We start from the raw sequence: 25,292 nt of genomic DNA on the forward strand, positions 1-25,292 counted from the left end.
CGATATCCACTCTATATGCTTACTGATCAAGATGATATCTATATCATGATTATTGATCTATGGTTACCACAGAATAATCGGATATATCTATAGATCAATAAACGCATGTCCTAGTTTAAGTAGCATGGAATGGAATACATACCCTGTAACGTCCTGTTCTTGTGGGTTCAGAGAGTTAACTCATGTCACCTAAATATCATCTCCAATAATATATTTAAAATAATTCAGAGTCTCCATAAAATATTAACTTATTTTTTCAACACGAATATTCATATTCCTACATAAGTACACATCAGGAGTATCTCAATAATATACATTAACATTTCTATAAAGACTAAAAATATCCATTACTCAAAATACCAAAGCAACATAAAATATCAACCCTATCAAAAAGATTTTCCAAAAAGTCCTTGTACCCTAAGGCACTTAATCTTCTATGATCCACAAAACTTGCAAGTATTCCATATTCCTGACTTCCAGCTAGCTGATGAATCAAAATTATCTGAAAAATACTATAGGGAGAAGGGGTGAGTTATCAACAACTCAGTAAGCAGAGAACATATACCAATATGCAAACATGAGCATTTATAGAGTTCAGAATGCAGAACAAAAATACTTTTATTTTCAGAATGCAGAATCAGAACATGTTATTAAAACTATCAGAGCGAAAGTTAAAAAATATTCTTATTCAAAATTCCTTTGGCACAGCATAACTGAAACATCATATGAAAACATAATTCCATGTTTAACCCCCCTGGTAGGGTTGTGCAAATTCTGGCAGCCAACCGAGCAAAAACAAAATGTGAATCTTTCCCTTATTATTCTCGGAGCCTCGAGTGTGGACATATAAAAGACCACGTAGAAAACCACTTTTGTTTCCAAAGTAGTGTACAAGAAATAGAAAGGTTGGTACCAACCCAAACAGAGGCCACAATTTTACATCCGTGGTAAGGTCAGAATAGAACAAAAATAGAATATCATGTAAGAGGTTTTAGAAATCACATCATATCATATTATAGTATAAAACATTTTCAGAACAGAACATAACAAAATCAGATCACAAAAATATAATTTATGCACAATTTTTCATATTCGTTCCTTTGCATAGTTTAGAAATAGAATGCCAAAACTTTGCTCATGTCTACACCAGCCATGACAGAAAATATTTTATTCTTATACAGAATTTCATGAATTATGCAAAACAATTAATTGAGGTCGTTCCAAATTTCTTTTCATAAAAAAATATGCATAAATTTTCAAAAATCAACCTTAGCCATTTTATTTATTTTTATGCAAAGTCTAGCATAAGAACCCCACTTACCTGAAGTTCTTATTTTTTCAATATTTCTTCACAACAACACTGAATAATTGTCAATCGTCACCTATAAAAATTCATGCAACTTAAATAACTTTCCAATGAACAAATATCTCACATTTACACTTGAAGTATCTATTTTAATTCCTCAAAACCAAAATTTTCAATACTTAAAAAAATATCATCATTTCCCAAATTCCTCAATATCCAACTTAATCTCTAACTAAAGCATTAAATTCTAACTAAATTACTATTGAAAAATCAAACTATCAAATTTAATACTAAATAACATAATTATACCAAAATACTTTTTAAATTATACAACAACAATTATTTAATAAAATAGATCATAATAAAATTACAACATTATCGCTTACTTTTGAAAGAAAACCTTACTTAAAATCAATTTAAAGTACCAAAATAATTTCTGTAAACATAGGTAACTTACAGTTTATTAACACATATTAAAAGTTTAAAACACAATAATGCAACTTGTAGCTCAAAGGGTAATAATGTAATTTTATTTATTTAGTAGACCAACTATACGATGAGCTTTTGTAACACTTTATCATTTGAAAAGATGATCAAAGGGCATAACGGTAATAATCCTTCTTCGACTAGGTTAACATATGCATAAATATATATAAATATATATGTATATAACATTTTAAGTAAACTTATAAGAGAAATAAAAACAGAGATGAGTTATAACCAACGAGGTTTCCTCTTAACTCGAGAACTTTCTGATGAGGAGGAATTTTGTCCTTCACCTTCGGTGGAAGGGACTTTTTCCTAGGGCAAGTTGTAGCAAACAGGTTATCCTATTTACCAATTCTGAAGTTTAGTTAATACAAGCTTTGTAACAATTCTGTCAACACAAGTTCAAACTTCGATTCACTACAAGATCGGATTATGGTTTCAAATGGATGAGGAACTTTTAGAATTATGGAACAAGTTTTCCTTAACTGAAGAGGAAAGGTATGAGATTGTCATAACTGACCAAGACATAGAGAATAATATGGAGAGAGGGAAATTATGTCTGATGGGAAAAGTAATTGCTGGTAAAAGGATTAATAAAGATGCTTTTAAGAACACGATGTTAAAAGTGTTGAAATCTTATGCTAGAGCAAAGATTATTGAAGTAGGAGAAAACCTTCATGTGTTTGAGTTCCAAACTGAGGCAGATTTGAACAAAATTTGGAAAAGGTCTCAACTAAGGATAACCCCTCAGATATGATGACCAAATCTATCCCTTGGTCTAAGTTCAGATACTGCCTGAACTTAATTGGTATGGAGTCTAGAGTCAGTTCCCATTAGGGGAACAATACAAGAATGAGCCAATGATGAGGATTAAATGAACGTTTTTGGCAAATAAATGTTTTGCCAAGGTGGAGAATTGTAATATGTATGTCAATACATTTATCTGCTGCCGTTTATTTACTAATGTGTTTTATTCTTATGTGAATAAATGGATCTAATGCGGCACAATCTAGACCCTTGAAGTAATTAAGGTTGAGCTGCTTGAATCACGTGAGAGGTCCGTGACTGCATCTGAGGAGTAAATTGTTGAGCCACTGGATTGCAACACGTGTTTGCATCTGTTGTACCATATATATTCATTGCTATACGTTGTGAACCTTAATCAATTTCATTTTTGTACATTACGGCTAGTTTGAGAGGCAGAGAGTTAGAGAGAGCAGAGAGGGGCGATTTTAGGGTTTTCTCTTAGAGAAGAAATTTGTCCGATTTCTAGTAAAAGGAGAGAGGGATTTGTAACTCTAAAGTATACTGAGGCTTCTCTTTGAAGTATTGATTATCAATAATGATCTCTGAGGCCATTCCTGCCTTGGACATAGACCATTAGGGTCGAACCATGTATATCAGTTGTGTCCTTTCCTTATTTCCTTTACAGTTCATATTTTCTTGTCTCTTTTGATAACTGTTTTATATTCTTGTTGATTCATATTCCATTTTGTTCTATATTTGTAATCTGGTATCTTTCTTGTGATACTGTTGGTTCTCTGGCTATGGTTGATATCAAATTGAGATTCTTGAGTTTCTGTTTATAAAAGACTCTTAGAGTTTTTATAACAACATTCAATGGGGCTAGCTGTCATGACTTTCTTATATCAATTTCTTGCTCTTTTAGGCTACATCTATTTACTTGAGTCAATAAAAAAGTTTGTGCTTCCTCTTTAAAATCCTTCAAGAACAACTTTGTTTAACTTTTTTCACTTTATAATGCTTTCATTGCATGACCCTTTTAGGACATGGTAGTTTTCATTCTTAACTTATCTGATCTAGAGTTCCCATAGCACTTTTATTTTCTCATGTCACTTCATTTAGTAACTCTAGTTTACAAACTATGTACTAATATTGCTAGACTTTTATACATGGTCTAAGCAGCAAATATAGTACCACTCTTGGAAAAGTTGCTCTAGGTGAAGCTTGGCTGCTAAATAATCTCCATAAGATATTTGCTCCCTCCAATGTGGTAGACTGCTGTTGGAACTTGGAACCTCCTTTGGTTGATTGTAGGTTGGATAAGTTTGTAGTAGAGGCTATTACCAATTTGAAGGAACCGAGGGGTTCTGACAGGGCTGCAATTGCTTCGTACATGGAGGTATTTCCACTATTGTGTCTTTCCTTTCAGTTGTGACTTCTTGAAACTATCATGCTTGCAGAAATAAAAACTTGAAGTTGTCAAACTTCATAACATTTAGTGCTTTTAATGAGCGTTTAGAATTATTCAAGTTTTTTTTCTTGAGCATATCTCTTTCCAGCCTTCATTTCTTTCTAATAAATTGGTCTTGCCGCTGATAAAAGTGAGATTTAAATGACTTCCTCTTAAGCAAGATTCTTTTAACAGAACAAAAACATTATCACAAAATGATCGCTGCTGCTATTTGTGCAGAAAGTTAATAATTCATCGAATCACATCAATCAATGATAAATTAAGGCTTATTTCTTTTAGATCAGAGGCTTCAATCTTTCTTTTCAATTTGTTGTTGTAATGCCCCAATGAAAGGCTCAAACCATATTACCTATACTCTAAAAGGACTAATCAATGATACAATTGGAGCCTCATTGAAACCTTATAAAGAGCAAGAACTTCTCCTTCCCAAGCAATGTGGGATCCCATATACCACCTACCATTATCCATATCTTATGAGGTATCACAATCTACCCCCCTTAAATTCCCGACGTCCTTGTCGGGTCTATCCATTGCAGGTGGCACGGCTCAAGTCCCATATTTCTAGTTGGGTTAGTTTCTGATACCATTTGTGACACCCTAATGGAAGGCTTAAACCACATGACCTATACTCTTAAAGGACATGTCAATGATACAATTGGAGCCCCATTGAGACCTTATAAAGAGCAAGAACTTCCCATTCCCAAGCAACGTGAGATCCCATACACCACCTACTATTATCCATATCTTATGGGGCATCACATTTGTCAATTACAACTAGCTGGTATCCAGAAGACTTGATAATATTTCTATTTTTATCAGGCTGCTTACAAATTGTCAGCCATTGTTCAAATCCTATCAGATTCCATGTAATTATTTTCTCACTTTGGTCAAAAAGTGTCAGAGAATCTCATCTAACTTTAGATCAACGGTTGCATGTTCAGTTTGGGAATTTTAGAAACATTGGAAGTGCATGCGTTTGAAAATATTATGAACATTTTTTTGCAGGAGCGATATTGGGCACCACCAAACCTCAAAAAACTATTGTCCACAAAGTTGAAGCATATGACAGAAAAGGGAAGATTGAATAAGCTACTCAATCTGTCAAGTATGGGTGTTACATTGTAAGATGGCAGGGAAACATGTTGGCATTTGTACATGGATATTGATGAGCCAATGAAGCTAGTTGAGAAAGATTCATTCCTGCAATCCTGCAATCCTGCAAATTATTTTAAGTTTGATACTTACAAAAAAAAAAAAATTGATACTTATCTTGTTTGAGGGTCATACAAAGATTTATCTTGTATGGCAGAAATATCTAGGCTATTACTTTGTAATAACCATGGATATTCATGAATGGTTGTACATGTACTGCAGAAAGCAGTTCAAAGAAATTTTTGGTGATGTACAAATGAAGAAAGGATTTTTTTTTTCACTGCTCAATGACATGAAAGTTAGCATTTGTGATATGCATATGTAGGTATGTTTCTGATGGGAAGTCAACTACTATTTTAGAGAGAAGTTTATAAAGGATGTAGTCATGTAGACATAATTTTAAAGGAGAAGAAAGAGCAAGATCATGATTCAGAATTGGATATTGTTTATGGTGGTTGCATTGACAGATGAAACATAAGTACAAGATGGCACCAATTTTGATATCTTTTGAAAAAAGAAGAAGCTCTTCATTGTTACTCCTGGAGGAAAGGCAGAAGGATTCTTTGAAGGCACGAAAGAGACAGATCAATGTTCTCACAAAAGCCTAAGTAGATGCAGAGCTAATGAAGATGAAGGGTATGACTGCTAAGAGTGTTAATTCGGGTTCAAAACCATGCCGGGTTTCGGCCCATGTACACCCGGGTTATGACCCAGGCCGGAACCTGGATGAACCCGGGCTTCTACAACCCGAAATCCGGGTTCCAGCTTCAACTTGGATTTTTTTTTTTAAATAAAAGCCTATAGTATCTAATTTTTTTTCAGGAAAAAAAAATAATGATCAAAAGCTTTTTTTTTTTTTAATCTAAAAGGCTATGTTACTGAAAAGTTGGTAATATATATTTAATTTGAAATTAGATGATCATGTACATTTAATATATTCTAGTATGATAATACTACTGTTAAAAGTGATCAATCAAGTAGTAGTACTTCTAACCTCTACTACTTCTAACCTTCCATGGCCATGCATTATCATGTAAAATGCATGCAATAATGCAATTTACTACATATTAAATTAAATTACATTACATTACACAACACGAAATTTTAATACATGAAATTTACAAAATGTTAAAATTGAAAGTTTGAAACTGCCATCTATTCAGCTGCTTTTGTGTCCTTGAAGTGTTTACTATAGTTTAGTGCCCTTGATGGCTGTTAATCCTAGTTGTACCCTTGCAAATTTTGCAGATGATGGAATTTCATGTAGCAAGAGTACCGAACGTGCATTGGGTGGGGTCCATCATTGTACTGGTGCATCTCCATTTTCAGCCAATATGTCTACAACTGTAAATATGGCTAGGCTTGTAAATGTGGGAAATGGGAGATTGATATGTGAGTTGTGTTTGCTATTTTTGGGATCATTTTGTTAAATGTTCATAGATTTTTCCAATTTTTGGAACTAAGTGTGAGAAGTAAAAGACCACCAATAGAATTACATATAGGGACTTCAGTTGCCAAGTTAAATATATGTATTTCAGATGTCCTTGTGACTGTCATTCTAACTAATGGAAGAGTAAATGAAGAAAAGAATCATTTTCAAGGGATGTGTGTTTGAATGCTTGGTAGTTATGGCTTACTAAATAGAACCCCCGTGTTTATCAACTACTATGTTTGTGCCTACATTCGCATTTGTGCTTACTTTTCACCCAATCCCTTGCTATTTGGGTTTACATTGGGATTTGAATAGTGAGATGAGATAAGATGATTTTAATTTAAAATTAAAAGTTAAATAAAATATTGTTAGAATATCTTTTTTAATATTATTACTGTTTTGAAATTTTAAATATTAAATTATTTATTATATTTTATGTGAGAATTCATGTGATCACCAAGATGTTATTAGTACTAAATCATGCCATTCTTAGGCATGCACTGCTTCCCTGTTTCTTCCGCCACATGAAAGTGAGGGAGGTGGGAACTTCCATTCTCTTTTGACGAATAATAAATCTCATTCAAAAGGTAGAAACTAAAGCAAAATGCTTTATAATAATACAATACAATAGACAATATACGGCATGGTTGAGTGATGCCCCTTATTATAAAGAGTCTTTTCCTCCAACCCCATGCAGTATCAAACTCCATAGCCTTCCTAATCTTTTTCAGACAGTGTAATATATTTAAGTCCACAAATTATGTACAACGGAGAATCTTGCTTTTGGGCAAGCAAGAACATTTCTCTATCACCTTTTCTATGGTTTTGCCTTCATATTGCCCCTTATTTGTGACAAAAGAATGGCACAAGAAAAGGAATAATATTTTTGAGTAATTGTACATGTTTGACTATCAAGGCAGGCAAAAAGAAGGTAACCTTAGTTCTATTTCTTCCAAAAAAATGTTGATGTAGCACCAAAATCCTTTCTCAGCAAGCTTTGAGCAAGCTAACAGTAAACCTTACAAACACAAAAGCAGCAAACGATTTCACGTCTCAAAGAACTAAATGCCTCAACACCAAAATGTCCTAGCCTATCAACATTTGTAAATTGTTCATAGCCTTTATATTCCTTTCTATTTTCCTAGTTAATTAAGACTCAAAAATCTATAAGTGCAAATAGCACAGCAAATGGTGTCCTCAATCATAAGCCAATAAGCCCCTATCTTTTAACCGTAAACACCAACGTGAATTTTTCATAATCAACACCAAGAGCAAACCACCTTCTCATCTTACGTACGTTAAACCCATCCTACCCTCAAAGAAACAAGAGGATAAAGCCTAAAAAAATTGCCTTTAATGGAGTTTTATCTAGTGGAAGAATAAACAAACCATCGTGAATGAAAATACAGGCAAATAGGTAACCAATACATCAACATAGATTCTTGGGGTTTTGGTTTGTACAAGATAAGACATGTAACATACCAAACCAGATCGTATTTGTGATATGCTTAGGCAAACGAAGAATTGAGATTTTTCACTTTCAATATAGCACAACAAGAACACAAATTTGGAGAGAATCATTCTCAGTAAAACTGGGATCATATAAAAGCACCTGATAAAAATATCTGACTTCCCACTAACAAAATTCTCATTTCCCATTAATCTAAGACGCCATTATTCTACATCAAAAGACTAAATCCGAAAAAGTTAAAAAATAATAATAATTGTCATTCCAATACCATAGTAGCACCCAAGTCCTTGAACTTGGCAACAATGGAATCAGCTTCCTCTTTGGTGAGTCCCTTCTTCAACACCTCGGGCGCTTTCTCCACCAACTCCTTGGCCTCCTTCAGACCCAAATCCATGAACATCCTCACCTCCTTTATTATCTTAAACTTGGACGCCGCGTCAAACTTCTCGAGCTTGATATCGAATGCCGTCTTCTTGGTAGATTTTGGCCTCATCAGTAGATGCTGTACTGGATCCTCAAGAGGATCGCATAGTCGTAGCGCTTGAGCTTGGTGAGGTCCAAAAGCTCATCAGGGATTCGCTCGAGCTTCCACTCCCGAGTCTCGATAGCCATGTAGAGAACGTGGGAGAGTGGTCTCGGGGTGAGGGTGAAGAGCCTGGTTATCGATTTCAATGGGATTCTTGTGCTCATGGAGGACATTTTTTAGCGAATAAGGGTTTGGGTAGGGCTTTGGCCGCCGGGGGTTTACACTAGCAGGGAGGTTCTGGGTGAGCTCTCTCACATGAATGAAATTGGGGAGGGGCTAAATCACAGAGAAGCGAAAGAAGGAAGGGGTAATTTTGTAGGGTGCTTTTGGTAATTTCAGTTAAGCCACATAGGGTGTGTTGTGGCTGCTCTCTAGCTTTTTTCAAACTTCGATAAAAACCGAGATGTGTGGCAATTGTACCTATCCAAGCAAAAACAAAGACCAAAACCAAAGGCTTGAGCGGCAGAGTACTTTGTCGAAGTTGACGTTAGGCCCGGAGCAAAGGGACTCGACAGAAGTTGGCTAAGGGTGGTGCGACGAAGATGCCAATGCTAAGCAGCTGAGCACGAGAGAAAAAGAGAGAGAGGGTAGAGAGAAGAAAAAAAGTAAGCTGAGGGAGGGAGGAAAACCGCATGGAAAACTCACCTAGAAAGCAGCAAAGCTGCGGTGCCAAGGTGGTTGGGTAGCGGCAGATCACGGGGTGGCTGGGTTGTCGACGTCACTTGGCTGGGTTAGACGAACAGCGACAAGCCAAAAAGAGAAACTCTGTTTGATTAAATGTCAATGAGAAGCATCTCAGCTTATTAAACTCATGATATATATTGATTTGTACTTGGTATTGATTTGTATGTAGATATATATATATATATATATATATTGAAGAAAGGCTGTCGGAAGTGAGAAAATATAATTTATCTTCACAAATTGAATGACGCATAAGTTCTTCTCCTGATGCCATAACATTTTATTGAAATGAGTTTTTAATTTGTAAGTTGTGCTTGCAACATCCTAACAACCCATTTCAAGAGTTTGCAAATCATCAAAAAGAATGAAGATCATTACTTTAATTTTGGTCAAGTATTATTATTTTTTGAAAAAGAGTTGAAATTCCTTATAAAACAAAACCTACCGAGACAATCTAAGTTATTATTTTTTGGGCAAGTCTCATACCATGCTAATTAAAATTATTTGATTTAGAATTTCAATATGGTTAAAGTGGTTATTTTGAATAAGTAATGAATTTATAATGTGGTGCTTTTGTATTGTAGGAACAAATTTTTTCGGGTAATAGTGATGAACTTGAGGCTGAAAGTGTATATATTTCAGATGATGTGAATGTTGAAGGGGTGAATGTCGAAGATAGGGTGAATGTCGAAGATGGTGTGAATGTCGAAGATGGGGTGAATGTGGATGGAGGAGTCTCTTTGAGTAGTGGTACTTTGGAGTCATTCATTGGTATGGTATTTGGGGATGTGGAAGATGCCCAAACATTTTACAAAGTATATGCAAGACGAAAAGGTTTTACAATTCGGATGAATCATACTCGGTTGTCGAAAGATGATAATACTTTTTGTGCAGTAGACTATGTTTGTACAAGGGCAGGATTCCGACGGGTTAGTCGGAAAAAAAAAGATCGAACACTCCCTGAACCTGTCGAGACAAAGATTGGATGTAAAGCAATAACGAGTATAAAAAAAGATGGCGAAAACTAGATAGTCAACAAATTTGTAGTTTGATATAACCATATTCTACTCACACCGAGAAGTACTAGTTTGCTTCGTGGAAACAAGGGAGCTACTAAAGTCCAAAAGAAACTGATTATGACATTGAATGAGTCCGGTGTACCGACAAGGAAAATTATGTCAGTGTTTAGTAAAGAATCAGGTGGTGACTTTAATGTTGGTTGTATTGCCAAGGATGTTGAAAATTATTTGGGAACCAAAAGGAGAAAAGTATTTGAAGAGGGAGATGCACAAAGGTTATATTCCTACTTTATTGATTGGCAACATAAAGAACTTGAATTTGTTTATTCCATGCAAGTTGATAAGAATGCATGTATAGGAAGTTGTTTTTGGGCTGATGCGTGATCGAGAGCTGCATACCAATATTTTGGGGATGTCGTTAAATTTGATGCCACTTACTTGACCAATATTTATAAGATGCCATTTGTGCCATTTTCTGGAGTTAACCATCATCATCAGACCATAATATTTGGTTGTACTTTGTTAGTTAATGAAACGGCAGAATCATATACATGGTTATTGAGAACATGGCAAGAGGCTATGCTTGGGCGTGCCCCTTCAACTATAATTACCGATGATGACAAGGTAATGGCAAAGGCCATTATAGAGGTACTCCCGAATATAACTCATAGGTTGTGCTTGTGGAACATTTTACAAAAGTTTCCCAAACACTTCGCCCATGTATATAACAAATTTCTAGACTTTCAAAAAGAATTTCGTCATTGCATCTATCAGACAATTACATCTGATGAGTTCGACCAACAATAGGCTTCATTAGTAGTGAAATATGAGCTGGGATAAAATATTTGGCTACAAAATCTTTACAGTCGATGGGATAAGTGGGTACCGGTTTACTTGCGTTCAATATTCTGTGCCGGTATGTCAACAACTCAAAGCAGTGAAAGTATGAACAAACTTGTCAAAGATTATATTCGTTCAAGCACCATGGTTAGTGACTTCGTGCATTAGTATGAAAAAACTATATATGCACGTTACTTTAAAGAGAGAAAAGGATGTCAGGACTCAATCTATGAGGGCAATATTGAAGACACCTCTTAAAATTGAAGAAGAGGCGGCAAAGGTTTATACAAGAAAATCTTTCATAATCTTCTAAAATGAGTTGTTCGACAATCTACGGTACCAAGCAAAAATGTTTTCCAAAGAGAGTGAGACCAAGACATATGGAGTGACAGCTTATGGTAAAGAAACACCTCTTTACCATGTAACATTGGAGGGCAATGAAGGACATGCAACATATACATGCCATATGTGGGAGTTTATGGAGATTCTCTGTAGGCATATCTTGTGTGTTTTTGGCAAGAAAGAGAAGTTAGACAGGTTGCCACAGAACTATGTACTAGATAGATGGACTATTAATGATAAGAGTCGACCCATTCCCAACATACCATGTTTTGAAGGGCAAGTTGGGCAAAGACAATGTGAACCTATGATGAGAAAATGCATGATAATGATAGAACTTTATGACATTGTCGAACTTAGATCACAGTCAACAGAAAAATACAATCACTTCAGACTTGCATTAGAGAAAGTTCACAAAGAGTTGCTTGCAATGGAAGATCATGTAGAATGTTCACAAAGAATGGAGGCAACCACTGATGATCAAATATTAAGAAGTCAAGTTGTGTCAAACTTTTCACAAATGGAGCAGGAGCCTCCACGGGTGCCCAAGAAAGGGCACCCAAAGGCTTTGAGAGCGAAGAACCCAAAAGAGACTCAACCAACCAAGAAAAGACGTTGTACCATTTGCAAAAATGAAGGGCATGCTAGGAACAACTATCCTTTAGTAAGGTATTGTAGATTTGAATACTTTTTACTTATTTATTCTAATCAAAGTGTTACTTTTTATTTATTTTATTTGTTGTTGTTTATGTAGGGATATTGGGCATACACCTAAGATCGAGCACACTAACTTGGAGGTTTGCTTATGTCTTTGTTTCAACAAATTTTTTGTTTTTTTATATTTGAGATATGTCCTTATAAATGTAATGATTTTTTGGTTAATGTGACAGGAGGACTGAAGTAGGGATATTTTTATCGGGTATTTGTGGATTGAAGCTTCAAAATCTTAGTAGTTTTGTGGATTGAGGCTTGAGGAAACTTTGCTATTGAACTTATGTAACTATGTCTTTGGCACCAAATGTTATGCACAATATGTAATTTAGTGTGTAAGTATGTGTGCTTATGTCTTTGGCACAAATGTTACGTACTGTTATTGCTTATAAATTACGGAGTTGGCGCCTGTTTAAGCCCTTGTTTACAATCCACAAATTTATCAGTCCTGCAGCCCAACCCATTAGTAGGAGGGATAAAATTAAAATGTTTTTACATTAGTTCTGCAGCCCCTATTTAAGCCCCTATTTGTATTGAGATACCGAAGTAGTGAACAAAATTAATTGTAATATGATTGGAAGGAAATACAATTTCAAAGAAGGGGCAAAAGTGATTCTACTAACTTGCAAACATATAGTTGCTAAAAGTCTTGTGTCCAAATACACAGCTAAAATACACAAAAAACCCAAAATAGTAGTAGAATTTTTCGTAGCTAATCTTCACATTTTGATTACAATCATTTGTCCAAAAGTTTAAGAGAGCACTGCCAGACATACACTAATTTTTTTGGGATACATAACAATTACAACAAAAAGTGCAATAAACAACAACCACTATGTCAACAACATTTTCAAAGTTTCCTTATACGTCTTCTCTATCGCTTTATATTTGGTTTGTTCGATCAACCGATGTTCATGAAGTAACCTCTCATTCATTCATTGAGCTAACTCCAACGTGAACTTACAGTAAGAGTTTTGTCCACTTTCAAGATTAATCCGTTGAAAAAATTCACATTGTTTATTGATCTTATAGTTTGGCAGTTGTTGTAACGCTCCGTATTTTAGTGTATTTTTAATTGAAGGATTTTTTGTTATTAATTTAAAAATTGTTTTTCTTGTTTTAAATTTTCATATTTTAGTGGGTTTATTTTTATGATTTTTAATTTGTGAAAATTAAATTTGACATGTTTCCTTAATATTAATAATTGTTATGCATTTAAATTTCTCTTTATTTAAATTAATTTATTGTTGAGTTTAATTATTTTATTTTCATTTAATCACTACATTTGAATTATTTTATTTAAGTTGTTGTTTTGAAATCGTTTCTGTTGGATCATTTTTGTGACCCAAGATGTGAGGATTGGACCCCATTTCTTTCCCTTCATTTTTTTCCTCTTTTTCTTTTCTTCCTCTTTTTCTTTTTCCCTCCATTTCTTTTTCTCCTCTCTCTCTCTCCTCTCCTGCGCGCTGCACCCCCTCTCCCCATGCGATTTCTTCTCCTCCATAGCCCGCCGCCGTGCGCCACCATCTGGTGACACCGCCCAGCCCACAACCTTCCCCACCCACCGGCAACCTCCCCCTCTGGTTTTCAGCTCCTCACTCGCCGACATTCTCCTCCACGCACGGCTTGAAGCTGTGACGTTCCTTGTGCTCGCGCGCCGCCCTCGCGCCACCTCCGACCGCCATTTCTTCACCACTTCATCCTCGACCTCCTAACAACCCAATGCACCCATTCTCACCTCCGATCTGCCATTGGTGAAGTACATTTATCAACATTTCTGATTTGGGCATTTTTGCACTCTAACCGCCCTCTACGCCGCCACCCACGGCCAACCACCACCACTACGAGCTTCACCGACATCCCTAAGCCCTTCCCTATCAATATCGGGTCTTAGTTTGCCCCCGTTCAAAAGTTAGTTTTTGAGACCCACGGCCACAGTGTATTTTGCACTATTCCGTTGTTGTGCCGCCACTTCTAGCACCTTCGTGATCTTTCAAAAATTATATTATAGCGTTGTAAGTATTTTTCCAAAGAACTTTGGTGATTTAAATGTATTTTTGCACTAACTCATTTTACTGTGAACTAGTTGATTATGCAGGACTGAGTCCGAGGAGTAAGGGGGTCGGTCGTATTGGATGATGGAGTCGTTGGTGTGATTGGTTTATGTTATGAGATTTGTTGGCTATTTCGGGTTTAAATATTGGTGTTTTGTGTTTGACATGGGTTATGGTGGATATTTGTGATTTTAGGAAGTAATGATATATTTTAGGATTAAGAAGGTTTTAAATTTTGAGGAATTAAAATAGGTTATTTAAAAAGCTTAGGCTTAAATATCGAAATCCGTGATTGATTGAAAACTTACGAAAATTACGTGATTATTTTTATAGGTGACGATTTATAGTCGACTCGACATTTTTGAGAAAAATTCTGAAAAGCTAAGTCTTCTAGGTAAGCAGGGTTCCTATGTTAGATTTGCATAAAAATAAAATGGACCGAGGTTGATTTATGAAAATAAGCATGTTTTGTTATGAAAAAGGATTTGAACTACCTCAGTTATTTGTTCTGCATTACTCATGAGATTCTGTTTAAGAATAAAGCATTTTCTGGCATGACTGGTGTAGACATGAGCTATTTTGTATTTTGCTTCTGAACTGTGCAAAAGAGAGTGAATATGAAATTTTGTGCATAAAATTATGTTTTGTGATTTCGAAAAATTATGTTCTGTTCTGAAGTTGTTCTGTACTCTGATATGATGTGATTTCTAAAAACTCTGTTATGTTCTGAAGATGTTCTGTACTCTGATGTGATATGATTTTTGAGAACTCTGTTCTGAAGGTATTCCGTACTCTGATATGATGTGATTTTTGAAAACTTTTGGCATGACATTCTGAATCGGGATGTGGTTTGTGGATGGTGATCTATTTGACCTACCACGGGTGCTAATAGTGGCTTTTGTTTGGGTTGGTACCAACTGTTCTATTTCTGGTGCACCCACTTTGGAAACAAAGTAGTTTTCTGGTGGTCTTTTCTGTGTGCACACTTGGGGCTCTGAGAATAAATATGGGGAAGATTCACATTCTATTTCTACTCGATTAGCTACCGTGATTTGCACAACCTTACCACGGGGGTTAAACATGGTCTCTGATGTGATATGATGCTCTAGTACAATGGTGGTCAGTTATGCTACGCCAAAAGAATTTGAATAAGAATATTTTTGAACTTTCGCTCTGATATTTTTGATAACATGTTCTGATTCTTAATTCTGAAAATCAAGTGTTTTGTTCTGCATTTTGAAATATGTAAATGCTCATCTTTGCATACTAGTATATGTTCTCTGCTTACTGAGTTGTTGATAACTCACCCCCCTCTTATCTTCAATATTTTCAGATGATTTTTTTGAATATTTCAGCTGAGAATCAAGACTATGAAGAATTGGGTCAGATGACTTAAGAATAGTGAATTAAGAATAGAAAGTTTTCGATGAGTATTGGTGATTTTGATAATTATATTGTTGAAATGTGAGTTTAAGTGACATGTAGAGAAGTTCAAAATTTTCGGGGTTACTGTATTGAGGATTTTATATACGAGTATGTGTGGTTAATTAAATTTGAAGTGTTTACGTTTAATTCGAAGCTTTTGGAAGAGTATTAGCAATCTTGGAGTTGATTATCAGGTAATATGAGTTATCTCTCCGGACCCTCGGGGACGGGACGTTATAGTTGTAAAAGTTTCTACCAAAAATATTATCCCGCCCAGAGATTCGGTACTTCGATGGAATGTCACAGTAGCAAAGTGGCCTGCCCAAATTTGTTTTCTCTTTCCCTCTTGAAGTCCACACACTTGAACCGAAATAAGAACACCAACCTGTTATTTGTTGGAAAATATCGAAGAAAGTAAGCATATATGGGACAAAAACAAAAAATTTGAAAACGAGATAAAAAATTTAATAGCCTAAAAAGTACTAATAAAATGGACAAAATTACCAGAACTATTTAGATCATTACCAGCAGGAATTCTCAACCCAAAATTTTCAGAAAGTGTAAGTTACTAGAAAATTTTGATTCTACTAATAACAAGTTTGGAGTCCCAATTCAGAACGTACATGGCCAACAATGTGCTCAATAATGTCATGTAGAATCAAGATTTGTATTATCTCATAAATATAATAGATGCTCTACATCCATAAATACTTACTGGCACTCTAGTGCAATTTGTGCAAACAAATGTAATGAAAAGATCAATGGTCCTAATAATCAACAATTGATTTAACTAGGAATGAAAAAGGCAAAAAGACTTGATGTCTATTGACTGCCTATCGATGATGAGTTACTATATTCCTGGAACTATAATCTAATTTCATAACTCTCCCAATTTCATAACTTGTCGTTCTATTGACTTTGTTTTTTTTATTGTTGAATTCATAGTTGTGGGTTGTTGAATTCAAAGTTGTGGGCAACAGATGGTTGAGGTAATCTATCTCGTTTTTAAGCCCACATGGATAGCACGAGTACTCTCACTGCACGACTCTACTTTTGTTTCTCCAATTAGCAATGCTAGCTATCTAGTTACGGAGTTTAAACCCAATAGTGAATTTACAATTCCCTAATTTACATCTCTAATTTCAAACCTTAATTTACAATTGCCTCGGCGATTTGAGTTACGGGTTTAGGGTTAATTAGGGCTTCCAAATATCCAACAAAGCTAAGGTTATAGAAAAAGGATTCAGAAGAGAAATCCTATAGTAACTCATAAAGAAATAACAGGAAAGAAGAAAAAAATATAACTAAGAAGTTTCAAAAAGATGTAGAGAGAGATTACTGAAAAACAAAGATGAGAAATACACCATCTAGGGCGAGCTGTTCATCTGAGTCACCGCCATCTTCTGGGTCTAGATCCACCACTGTCTGGGTTGAGTGCCATGCGGGATGGCAGTGTTGAGATGTTGAGTCTATGGGTTCCTCAGGAAGAAGTAGAAAGGGCAGACGAATATGAGAGTGAGGAAGGTGTAATGAATTAAATAATTGAGTGTCTGTAGATGTAAAAATTTCACAATAAGTTGCCTACGTGTCGTGCTATGATTGGAGGGCTCCTATCCTTTATTTAACAGCCGGACCGTTCCCCATCTTTTCTCATTTAAGAATTATGTGGTTTTTATAGTGCATAATTTGTGAACAATTCTAAAAAATTATAATATATATTTATATACACACAATTTGTAAAATAGAATTATATATTTATATATATATAAATATATTTATGTTTATAGATATGTAAATATATATTTATATATACATATTTAAATATATATATTTATGTTTATATATATTTGAAGTGTAGTAATTTAATATTAAATTGAAAAATCTAACACTAAAGAAGATTGAGAATTGAAATTAAAAAACAATAGATATATTAAAAAATATTGTTCCTTACATATATTAAAAGCAAAATACAAAATATGATAGAATTTTGTAAACAACACTCAAACGAATGTGTTGTTCACGAAATTCGTACTCTGTATCTTTTCAGTCAATCTATCAACCTTCTCGTTGACGATTCCTACATGATGGGCTATCTCGGCAATAGACCCCTCTACAGCCACAATCTGTCGACCGATATGTGCAGTGAGCTGTGACATCTTTCGAAGATGTAGTCGTCGGCTACTGACTACTACTCCCCACAAGGGGCCCGGGCTACGTCAGAGGAACTAGATCTGCTATAGGGGAGGCCGACATCGAGGATACCCCTTCCCCTATCCAATGCTACGTCGATGAGTGCTCATGTCGAGGGAGCTCATCTGATCTGTGACCTGCTCCTCCGGCTGGAGTGGCACTCTTCGAGCAAGTAATAGCCACATGATGATGACACCGTATGGGATGTTGTCTGTGGAGACGATGCTCGCCTCCTAATGGATCCTCTCAAAGATGCGTAGTGGCAAATCGATTGGATCTCCACGTGCCACTCGTATAAAAAACTACAATGTGATCTTATGTGCCATAAGATCCAGGTTTGTTGAAATAATAAGCTGCAACATGCAAAAGAAATATAGCAGATGTATTTGGTTCAAGGCGTTCTTCCTTTCGATCTGCATGTGATCTCTCCCGGTGAGGATGTGGAAATCCTTGTCTTGGCCATCATCTCGAGCCTCATGGTCAATACCCTCGGCCTCTAATCGATCTGCATCTCTGGCATCATCTACTGGCCCAGTTGGGCCAGTAAATGATGCAGAAGGGCCTACATCTGCATCGAGTGTGCCTGTAGATGTGCGAACGACGGCTGTGTCGCCAGTCTAAGAGTCAGCTGTAGTCGACATCTCAACTACTCAATGAATCCTGAGGAGCTCGGCAATGACATCTGATGAAATCTCAAATGAAACATCTCGTACATTCATAGTGTGAGAGGATGCATCCTAAAACATGGTGCACATCCCCATATAGAACTCCTGAACCATTGAGGGGTATACCTTCCCCCTCAATGTGCAGATATTTCCCCAACCTCTACTGATGAAGGCATCTCTGAGGTTCGTCTGCTCCCATCTGAGCTCATCGAACTCATTGATCAGGACGTTTTGCTCCACCATAATAGTACGAGGCCTGATCCGAGCAGTGCCTAAGTGGCTCCTTCCCTCCTCTGTTTCTTGGCATGCAAATGATGAATCATATCTTGAAAATAGAAATGGAAAAAAAATTATTAGTACTATTGATGCATCTTTCGTATTAATTTTAAATTACTTTGCATTAACCTTCGAACATAATATAACATATGTTCGAACGTTTTATCTAAAGAAAGATGCACGATCCTTAGATAAAAATTATATTAACGTTTGTACATAATATAATATACACGTTTGAACGATAAGGGTATAACGGATAAGAATTTTGAAATGTGTTACGTCCGAATGTTATGCCTTCCACATTGAAACGTATGTGTTTTACGTTTGAACGCAAAATATTGACTTCTGCAATGTGGAAGGCAAAACGGTGAATAAATTGAAATGTAGTACATCCGAACTTTAATATTCAACGTTCGAACATAAATGCTTCGAAAAGTAATGTTCGAATGTATAAAATATACGTTCGAATGTAGAAAGTATAACGGCTATGTAATTGAAACGTCATACATTCAAACGTTCTGACAAAATGTTCAAATGTTACGACACAGAATGACCATTCTTGAAAATCATGTACCACGGTTCTATGTGACCAAATGCCACCATAGAAATGAAGTATATACTTCAAGAAACTTTTATAAGGTGACCAATTGGCCAATGGCAACCTCTGGTGGCCGGAAAATAGAGTAGAAAATTTGGCTACCATTAACGTTTGGTTTACACAAAATCCTACTAAATCATAAAAAAAAAACATGTAAGAGGACAAAAGAAGGATGCTTACCTTTTTGCGACGGTTGTGGCGTGTTTGATGGTGGCGGTGACGGTTTAGTGGCGGCATGCACCGGTGGAGAGATAACGGTTTATGGAAGAGAATGATGTTTCCCATTTCAGTTTTGGGCTTATATACACAAAACGTTCGAACGTCATTTTGAGTCACGTTCGAACGTTTGGCGATTGAATTTCAAAAAATATAATATTAATATATGTTATATATTATAATGTATACTATAACATATCCCGAACTATATCTAATATTATATTATAATATATATAGTATAGTATAGTATATATATAGTATAATATATAAAGTAATGCTATTAGTATGGAACATGTAATATTAAACTAATACTATACTAATATATTATACGGTATAATGTTATACTAATTGGTACTTATCCTAATATTATTAGATATATACTAACACATTATGACGTTTTTACCCTTTTCTCTCTAAAGAATAGGGTTTCTTGCTGCCGCTGTGTCTGGCCTTTACGTAAGGCTGCATGGCAGCCGTTGATGGTAGCTCCGGTCGGCCTTCTCTTGCCGATTTGGTGGCTGCAGTCCCTCAACCTATACCTGAGATGATTCTTGCTCCCATACCTCCGAAGATGGTGGAAGGAGAGGTTTATTTTCAATTCACTAAAGAGAAGATCGCACGTTCGGCGGAGCCTTTCCGCTATTCGGTAGTGCTAAAGTTTCTGAAGAACAGACCTTTGTTGGATGCAGTGAGGGCCTTTATTCACAGTCGCTGGGGTCTTACGGCCATTCCTATTGTATCATCCATGAGATGGCCTCGTAATGTATTTGTCCGAATGGCTAATGAAGTTGATTTCACCAAGGCTTTATCCCGGGAAGTTTGTGAGATAAATGGAGTATTCTACCGTGCTTTCAGATGGTCACCAGATTTTAATGAGGATGCAGAGCCTTCTAGGGTCCCGGTCTGGGTTACCTTGCCGGGTCTTCCTCCAAATTTTTATCAAGAAGCGTTCTTGAACATTTTGATGGCACCTATTGGCAATTTCATCCGCCGTGACAACCCGACTCGGTGTGCAACAAGAACGGATGGTGCACGCCTCTGTGTAGAAGTGGATGCTGCGAAACCACCGCTGTCTCATTTCTGGATTGGAGCGCCTTGGCTTCCTTCAAGTCGTAGGCAGGAAGTTATCTATGAAACACTCCCGGCATATTGCTCTTCTTGTAATATGCAGGGGCATAATGCAAGGACTTGTAATCCGGGGAAAGTTGGTAAGATTGGGGGAAGAAAAGTGATTAAAAAAGTTCATCCAGAGACAAAGATTCTGGCAGATGATCAGGGGGTGGAGCAATCTGTTGATAATGTGGATATTCCTTCGCTGGTTGTTGTGGATAATATTGTTCATGCAGAAAATAGTAGGAGGATGGAGCAGGAAACAGAGGATGCTGGGGTGAGTAAGGAGTCGGAGAGAGTTGATATAGATCAGGTGCAGTTGGTTCCTGAGACGGAAGTGTCCTTGCAGTTGGGAGATCAAATGGTGCAGTTGATTCCTGAGAAGGAGGAACAATTGATACCCAGGATTGATTCTATTCCTCCTGTGAATAACAGTGTGGTGCAAGTGTTGTATCCTGAGGAAACAGAGGCGAATACTGAAGAAGTATTAGATGCTGTTGATCTGAATGGTGCTGGGAAGATTATGGGTATGGGTTATGTGGTGAATTCTATGGATGAGAATCATGAGTTGCATGCGGAAAGGATTGATAATGCTGGTCTGGAGAAGAATAAGTCAGCGGTGGAAGAGAAATCTGATTAGGAAGATGCAGAAAAAATTCTGTTGGATGAAAATTGTGTTTCAGAACCGGAATTAGAAATGCAACCAGAGGTATTCTCACAAGTGAAAGATTATTTTACTGAATCTGAGGTGAATGAAGGTAAAAAGAGGTACAACAAAAAGAAATTTATAAAAATGCATAGCTCTTCTCGGGTGCTAGCCCGAAATTCTAACATTGATTAATGATTGATTCCATCTTGGTATGGAATATTAGAGGGGTTGGTACCTCTAGAATCAGATTAAAGAAGTTAGTGGGAAGATATAAACCGAAAATTGTTGCTCTTTTAGAACCTTTTCAAAATTTAGAGGGTGCCCGTAAGTTGGCTAGAAGTCTAAATTTTGATAAGATTATTTCTAATGAGATGGAAGGGGGGAAAATATGGATTTTGTGGAGTAGTTTGTATAAAGTGCAAGTTGTCAGGATGGGAATGCAATTTATTTCAGTTATGATAGAGAATGGTATGGAGAAATTTTTTCTTCATGTGATTTATGCCAAATGTTCCTGGATGGAGAGACGCTATCTGTGGGAAGAACTCAATATTAATCAGTTGGGTTTAGATCCTTGTGTTGTTGTAGGGGATTTTAATATTATCCGGAATGATTCGGAAAGGAGAAGAGGAAGGCCTAGACCGATTGTGGCTATGGATGATTTTAATGATTGGATTCATCAAGGGGGTCTTATGGAAATGGCTAAAAAAGGGAGTAGTTTCTCTTGGTGTAATGGGCAATCGGGTTTGGCTCGTTCATGGGCTCGGCTTGATCGTGCTCTAATGGATAGTTCTTTTAATATGTTGTTCCCTAATTCTATTTGCTCTTATTTGTCTAGATCGACTTCAGATCATGCTCCCATGGTTATTGAGTTCAAGAAAGATCCTTTTTCTTATGGGCCGTCTCCATTTCGGTTTCAACAAATGTGGGTGGATCATCCGGATTTTCTGGATTGTGTTCGAGCTGCTTGGAGTTTACAAATGGAAGGTTCTTCGATCTTGCGTTTAAGTAAGAAATTAAAACTTACTAAGGTGATGCTTCGGGAATGGAACAAAAGAGTATTTGGTCACACACAAGGGTGTATTGAGGCCCTTGAAAATCAGGTGGAGGAGATTGAGATTCAGCTTCAATCTAATTGGGAGATGAACTTGGAGATTGCTCTTAATGAAGCTGTCTCAAATCTAGCTAGCTGGAGAAAGCGGGAAGAGATGAGATTGGCTCAAATGGCTAAGCTTAAATGGCAGTTGGAGGGGGATAGTAATTCTAAATTTTTTCATGCTTGTCTTGCCAATAAGAGAAGGAAGAGGGTGCTTGAAATGAGTTCTAATGGGGTCAATTATGAGAGTCCGGAGGCTATACACCAAGGGGCGGTGGAGTTTTTTCATAATTCGCTTCGTGGAGAACCTCCTTTAGAGCAATCTAATCTGGAAGGTCTTATTGATCCGGTTATTATTGAGGAGGAGAATGAGTTTTTGCTTAGACCGCCCACGTTAGAGGAAGTGTTTGAGGCTTTATCTTCCATTCCTAATCAAAGCTCTCCAGGTCCTGATGGGTTTGGATCGGGCTTCTATAAAAATTGTTGGGAGGTGGTGAAGGTTGATGTTTGGAAGGCTGTTGTGGAATTTTTTATGACCAAGAATCTTCCCAAATTTTTCACAGCTTCATATTTGGTTCTTATACCAAAGATGGAGTCTCCTACAGGTTTTGATAAGTTTCGTCCTATCAGTCTTTGTTCTGTTTTTTATAAAATTTGCTCCAAGATTATTATTTCTCGATTAACTGGTTTTTTACCTCGCCTAATTTCTTCTGAGCAAGGTGCCTTTATTCCTGGAAGAAGTATATTTGAGAACATTAGTCTCACTCAGGAGTTGGTGCAGTCTATCAATAACAGAATTCATGGGGGTAATATTTTGTTAAAAGTGGATATGGCGAAAGCTTATGATCGGGTGGATTGGGGTTTTTTGATATCGGTTTTGCAAAGGTTTGGGTTCTCCTCTCAGTTTTGCGCATTGATTTATTCTTGTATTTCTAGCCCTTGGTATTCTGTCATGATGAACGGCACTATTAAGGGTTTTTTTCCGGGTGGTCGTGGTCTTCGCCAAGGTGATCCTTTATCTCCTTATTTGTTTATTATTCAACAAGAGGTCCTTTCCCGTTTGATTCATAGGAGTGTGCAAGGAAATCAGTTTGGCCTTTTCTCTCAGGCCCGGGGTACGCCTATTATTTCTCATTTAATGTATGCTGATGATATTATGGTTTTTTCTAATGGAAGCCAAAGATCTATGCGGGTTCTTCAACAAATTTTGAAGCAATATGAGAGGTGGTCGGGTCAAAATATTAATGTTCAGAAATCTGCTTTGTATTGTTCTACTAAAATTCCACATCGGCGTAAGCAATGGATTTTACGACAAACGGGTTTTATGGAAGGGACTTTTCCTTTCAAATATCTAGGTGTGCCAATCATTCAAGGGCGGTTGACTCAGGCTCATTTAGAAGATATGGTGAATAAAGTGAGGCAAAAGATTAGTGGATGGAAGATGAGGCTTCTTTCTTCGGGTGGAAAATTGGTTCTTTTAAGACATGTTATTTCTAGTATGCATATTCATCTTCTTGTTGTTTTACAGGTGCCTCAAGTTACTATTGCCAAAATTCATAGATTGATGAGCTCTTTTTTTTGGGGAGAAACTGATGGGCGGAATAAAAAAAAATGGTTGGGTTGGAATAAGATTTGTAAGCCTGTGGAAGAAGGAGGTCTTGGGTTACGAAGCCTTGGTGACATTCAGAAAGCCTTGCATATGCGTTTTGCTTGGAGCCTTTTTCAAGGTAATTCTTTATGGGCTAATTTTTTTAAAGCCAAATATGTTGGAAACCGTCCGTGGTCTCTTATTGGTAATAATAAAGGTTCTCGTTTTTGGAGAATGATTGCTAATTGTATTCCGTTATTGTTAAACAATTCTAAATGGAAGATTAAAGAGGGTGATCTTTTTTTCTGGTATGACAATTGGAGGGATAATGGTCCTTTAATTAATGAGATGGATATTATGGGTCTTCCTTTCTTGAAAGTAAAAGATTGTAGACTTTCGGAATTTTGGGATGTGGTGTTATTGGAGGAGTTGGTAGAGCAGGATAAGGTGGATGAGATTGTCATTGCTTTAGCTGGCTTGAAGAATGGAAAGGATGTTCTAATTTGGACTCCAACGGATTCAGGTACGTTCTCTACTAAATCTGCTTGGAATTGTATTCGTGTGAGAGGTGATGCTATGGATTGGCATGCATGGATATGGCATAAAACTCTACCTTTAAAAATGTCTATCCATTTTTGGAGGTCATGGTTTATGGCCTTGAGTGTGGATGATAGATTACGTCGCATTGGTATCCCGCTTGTTTCTAAATGTGATTGTTGCAATCGTGGTCATATAGAAGATATTAATCATGTGCTTTTTGAGGGTGAATTTCCTCATAGAGTGTGGTCTTTTTTTGGTTCTCTTATTGGTATACCTCTTGGTAGGACTTGGAAACAAAATGCTGAGGTTTGGTTTAGACGTGCTAGCTCTTCCTCACAGGTGGGTATTATTGTTGTCATTATGCCCATTATTATTACTTGGCGTCTTTGGAGGAGGAGATGTCTTGCTAGAATGGAAGGAATCTTGGAATCTCATAATACTGTTGTTCATTCTATTTGTGGGTGGTTAGGGTCTCTTTCTCAGGTGGCTAGGCAAAAGAACAAGTTATCTCGTCGTGATGGTTTGATATTGGAAGCCTTACGGATTATTCCGGTGATTCCGAAAACTCCATGTTGTAGGGTGGTGAGGTGGGAGAAACCGCCTTTGGGGTGGTTTAAACTGAATACTGATGGTAGTAGTATTGGAAATCCTGGTTCTTGTGGCATTGGTGGGGTTATTCGGGATGATTCTGGTGGGATGGTTCA

General features: G+C 36.6%; 1 pseudogene; it reads right to left on the reverse strand.

Annotated features, from left to right (window-relative positions):
• Positions 1-8,321: 8,321 nt before the first annotated feature.
• On the reverse strand, positions 8,322-8,764 carry LOC118348572 (annotated as a pseudogene).
• Between the last annotated feature and the right edge of the window lie 16,528 nt (positions 8,765-25,292).

Source organism: Juglans regia, chromosome 6 (genome assembly GCF_001411555.2).
Source record: "Juglans regia cultivar Chandler chromosome 6, Walnut 2.0, whole genome shotgun sequence".
Lineage (NCBI taxonomy): Eukaryota > Viridiplantae > Streptophyta > Magnoliopsida > Fagales > Juglandaceae > Juglans > Juglans regia.